General features: G+C 44.6%; 1 pseudogene; it reads left to right on the top strand.

The window, feature by feature from the left end:
• Nucleotides 1-451: 451 nt before the first annotated feature.
• On the top strand, nt 452-1431 carry LOC114616762 (annotated as a pseudogene).
• Nucleotides 1432-5481: the final 4050 nt, after the last annotated feature.

Here is a 5481-nt window from a genome sequence, read left to right as displayed (position 1 = left end):
TTCTAGCTCTCTCTATCCATATGAACTTTGATATCTTCTCCACAAACTTGTCATTCTTTTCGTCCCATCTGGTGAATGGCAACACCCTCAGAAACCAGTTTTTATACTTTAATTTTCACTTCCTCCCTCACCATGCTCCCCTTTCCTCTTTAATGCACTGAGTCCAGCTGACTAGAGTCAGGCTAGTGACCTAAGACTAATAAATTGTTCAGAACTGAGAAATTTCACACAATATAAACCATCTTACGATAGCTAACCATTCAAAATGTATTTCAAAAAGTCTTCTACACAACAAGTTGTCTTAGGCATATTAGTTGATAAACAGGTTTCCCCAAAGCAACTCAAAACTGCTTTCCACATAGAAGGGTATCGGGGCTCTCTGATCCTTCCTGTTCCAGAGACAGCTGAATCTTCTCATGATGTAGTGTGAGCCTCATCCTGTAGACGGATGATGAACATGGGAGTGAACAGATTTGACCATATTGAGTGCCTAGTTACCAGGCTGCCTTCTGCTCTGCAGATGGCAAAGTGGATATTGTTGTCATCAATGACCCCTTCATTGACCTCAACTACACGGTATATATGCTTCAGTATGACTCTAACCATGGCAAGTTAAATGGCACAGTCAAGCTTGTCATCAACAGGAAACCCATCCCTGACTTCCAGGAGCGAGATCCCACTAACATCAAATGGGGTGATGCTGGTGCTGAGTATGTCATGGAGTCTACTGGGGTCTTCACCACCATGGAGAAGGCCGGGGCTCACTTGAAAGGTGAGGCCAAAAGGGTTATCATTTCTGCCCCTTCTGTCAGTGAGTGTGAACCACAAGAAGTATGACAACTCAGTCAAGATTGTTAGCAATGTTTCCTGCACCACCAGCTGCTTAGCCTCCCCTGGCCAAGTTCATCAATGACAACTTTGGCATCATGGAAGGACTCATGACCACCATCTATGCTATCATTGCCATACAGAAGACTGTGGATGGCCCCTCTGGAAAGCTGTGGCATGATGGTCATTAGGCTGCCCAGAACATCATACCTGCATCCACTGGTATTGCCAAGACTGTGGCCAAGCTCATCCCAGAGCTGTAAGGAAAGCTCACTGGCATGGCCTTCTGGGTTCTTACCCCCAATGTATCCATCATGGATTTGACATGCCACCTGGATAAACCTGCCAAGTATGATGGCACCAAGAAGGTGGTGAAGCACGCATCTGAAGGCTCTCTAAAGGGCATCCTGGGCTACACTGAGGACCAGGTTGTCTCCTGTTACTTTAACAGTAACTCCCACTACTTTGTAACGTCACCTTTGATGCTAGGGCTGGCATTGCTTTTAATGACAACTTTGTAAAGCTCATTTCCTCATATGACAATGAACACTGTATAGCAACAGGGTGGTGGACCTCATGGCCTACATGGCCTCCAAGGAGTAAGAAGCCCTGAACCACCTGCCCCAGCAAGAACATGCAAGCAAGAGAGAGGCCCTCGGCTGCTGAGGAGTCTATGTTCCAACTTGGCCCCTAATACTGAGCGTCTCCCTCAGAGTTTCTATCCCAGATCCCCATCAATAAAGTCTGCTGTAACAACAAAAACAAAACAAAACACAAAAGAAGTGGATCGTGTGTATTCATTGCTGAAGTGGTTTTAAATGGAAACACTCAGGTTTTATCCTGAAAGAAATCATGCGGGTGTGTTACCATTGTGTAAGCTAAATTCATAGCAGTAAGAACTGAGAAGCCTGATATGTAAAATTCAAACTAAAGCACTAGAGTGGTGAGATTTGTTTGTTTATGATGTTGTATGCAGCATAGATAAAAATCAGGAAGATGAAAGATCTGCTTAGCAAGACCTATAGCGACTTGAAGAGAACATTTGGTTCATCATCTAAGTAGGTTCAACAGCCCTGGAAATGGTAGATGGGCGGCTTTACTTTGTAGTTGCTTTTTGTGAGCTTATACATTCTTTGTGCGGAGGGAGGATACATATGTGTGTCTGTATATGAGGATGTGGGGTGTGTGTATGTGTGTGTGTGTGTGTGTATAGACCAGAGGTCAACCTCAGGTGTTGTTTCTCATGAGTTGTTCACCTTTGAGATGGAGGCTGTTCGTGGCCTGGGACTCCCTGATTAGGCCAGCCTAGGTGACCAGTGAGCTCCAGGGATCTGCTTTTCTTCACTGCCCCAGCAATGGGATCATGGTCAGGCCACCACACCTAGGTTTTTAAGTAGGGGCTGGAGGTCAAGCTCCGTCCTTTTGCTTCTTGAGTCTCTATAGACTTGTTCTGACTGTAGATTTACAGCATTGGTTAGCAAGACTTGATTAAGTCCCAAGGCACCCAGCAAACTGATGATTGGTTAGCTTACACTGTAAAGTCCTGTACTTAGCAGTATAGCCATGTGCTCACACTTGGTGATACATGCTGGCTATTGAAGAGCCTCCAGGAAGCTCAGAAGCACACAGAGGGACGCTCACCCCACTTTCTCTGTGGGTGTCAGGAAACAGCTGGAGAGAGTTAGAGCCATTGGCAGTAAGCAGACTTGATGTCAGAACCCTTTTGGCAAGGAACATCTGCTGGTCATGTGAGGAGTGCCAAGATTTTTTCTGAGCTGCCAAGAACAAGTGTGGGTGGGTGGGAGAACAGAGGCAAAAAGAATACCATGGCTCAATCTTTGACCATGAGTGGGAATAAAGAAAGAGATGATGGCCCCCAGAGATGGGACATAATCGTTGATGGCTTTTGGGACGGAGGACATGATCCACAGTGGGTGTGCTATAGATAGGGAAGGCAGAAGAATGGGCAGAGCATAGAGACACTCAATGATAAAGTTCCCAAGAAGCCAAGAAGAGCTTCCTCTGACTCCAAGCCAGTTGGGAGATGGAGGCAGGGCTGCCACAGCATTGCCTACTAAGCATGTAGCCTCTGCAAGACAGGGAAGTGCTCTTCATGGCTGATCGGAAAATCTCACCAGTCCAAAAGGCTAATATATATTTTTTAAAGTTTCTCAAGGACTATTGAGAGGTGTGTAAAACTGAAGAGACCACACATTTCCCTGAGGACACCAGGGACCCAGCCCAGAGGGCTGACCTTACCGTGTGCTTCCTCAAGACAGAAGGACCCCAGCATTCAGGAACTCGGTGGAACAGTTCTGCATAATGGCAGGGAATTCTTTGGAGGCAAGAATGGCACCCACTCACCTCTGTACTGTCCATGAGTCCACTAGGAAAGTCAAGACTAGCTACTGTGAGCCACTGCTCAGAAACAAGGAACCCTGGAGAATAGGGCCCTCAGGACCATGAGGTTGAGCTATGTCTTGTAACAAGGAGATGCCAACAGCTCTTTGCAAGCCTCCAGCTCTGCCACATAGCTGCTACCTTCCCACTGTCTCACAGCTTCAAATCTGAGTGTTGCCTGGGGCCTCATGGGCTATGCCCATCACATGGGCAATCTGCTCCAAACTATTGGAACAACTTCCTCAAAGGCAGGAGAAGCTTTGACTTTAAAGCAGGACACTGGGACACAGTGCTGCCAGCAGATGCCAGGATGCTGATAATATACACCTTGGAGCTCTCAAGGGTTTCCTCAACCAGGTGTCAAAGGGGCTTGGCCTGGGGCTCTTGGGCTATTGCCTGGAGGAGATGGGAATGGCGTGACCATCAAGGCGAAAACATTTAAGGTCAAAAACTTTCATCTGAAGCTGAAAAGGTTTAGAATAGAATGGAGAGAGAGCCCCTCCTATGCTCCTACTTCCTGGGCCCCCACCTCCCACTCTCAATGCACTAAGTGCTAGCAAACTGAAGCAGAAAGACAGGAGCACCCTCTTCCTACCAAGGATTCCATGTTGGCTGAGAATCTCCTTATTTTGGGAGCCAAGAAAGCAATGAATAGAGTGGGCTATGGAGATAGAATCTCCCATAAGTCCTCAAATTTGCAACCTTCCTGCCTCGGTCTCCCAAGTCCTGATATTATAGGTGCAAATCACTACAACCAGTTGAATTTTTTAAAAAGTGATTTTATCCTTTCTCAGTAAATATCACACTGTTTGAAGCCCATCATTATTTGTTCAAAACGTTAATACACTTCTTTTTTTTCTTTCGTTTCAACTGCCATTACTCTTCCCGTTCCTCCTCAGTGTTTTATCCTAACACAATATGCGTATGCTGAAAATACCTTACTAGTTAATTTTATCATAGTTCGTTATGATCATGTCCAGTGGACACAGCTGCAAAACAATTTCTATTGTACTGACTCTGTTACAAGTGCTAGTAACCTACATTAGATTGGAACAGCAGAAACTACAATCTTAAAGAATAGTCACGATGACCGCTAAATGGCATGGATAACACGGGAGACACTAAGCAAAGCTTCCAGAAAGTCTCAGATCCAAGAACCGATGCACTGGGACTCTTTCAAGCTTGACCCTCAGGAGGGATGTTTAGCTTCACAACCCAATTTATGCAACTCTGAGAAAGGAGGGAACTCTTATTTGTCCAGGACAGCCAAACTTTCTGGAGGTGGATAACTGTTAGAACGGGGAGGCAGCCAGTGCTTAATGAGGCTGTCAAAAAAGCCACGACCCAAAATAAAACTTTTCTTCGTAAACTTTCTTTTATTGGTAAATACCTGAGACTTAAAAGGAGAGACTGACTTATGCCTTGTCTTTTTTGTAGACAGGGCAACTGAGCAGAGAGAGTTGGAGCCCCCACTGGTTAGGAATAAAGCCAAGACTTCCAGTGCTCAGACATGGAGTCACCACATTCTAACGGGAAGCAGAGTCTAATGTTATATGCTTCTTGAAAATGCTTCATATTCTGAGGTGACAAACAAAGTACCCAAAGTTGTATCTACAGTAATAAATTTAAACAAACTTCATATTTCCATTAGCAACCCTCTAGAAAAAAAATTACCTGCACTAATAATTCACTTAAAACATACAATTGTTTTATTTTTATATGCATTTCATAACTGGAGAGTATAGCCAGCATTATTGCAAAACTTATTTTACAATTTAATTGCACATTACAAAAATAAATTACAATGTGTAGAATCGTTTCAGATATACTGTCACTGTGAATGAGCTAATTGTTTTTTTTTTTTTCTTTTTGTTTGTTTGTTTTTCGAGACAGGGTTTCTCTGTGTAGCCCTGGCTATCCTGGAACTCACTCTGTAGACCAGGCTGGCCTCGAACTCAGAAATCCGCCTGCCTCTGCCTCCCAAGTGCTGGGATTAAAGGCATGCACCACCACCGCCCGGCTTCAACTTGCTTTCTTATAGAACCCAAGACTATCAGCCCAGGGATGGCACCACCCACAATGGGCCCGTCCTCTTGATCATTAATTGAGAAAATGCCTTACAGCTGGATCTCATGAAGACATTTCCTCAACTGAAGATCCCTTTTCTGTGATAACTCCAGCTTGAGTCAAGTTGACACATAAAACCAGCTAGTACATTCTTCAGATACTATTTACTGTTTCTAAAGAAATATA

Source organism: Grammomys surdaster, unplaced genomic scaffold (assembly GCF_004785775.1).
Source record: "Grammomys surdaster isolate TR1022 unplaced genomic scaffold, NIH_TR_1.0 62, whole genome shotgun sequence".
Taxonomy (NCBI): domain Eukaryota; kingdom Metazoa; phylum Chordata; class Mammalia; order Rodentia; family Muridae; genus Grammomys; species Grammomys surdaster.
The sequence above is the reverse complement of the archived record's forward strand: the minus strand, read 5'-3'. Positions and strand labels throughout refer to the sequence as shown.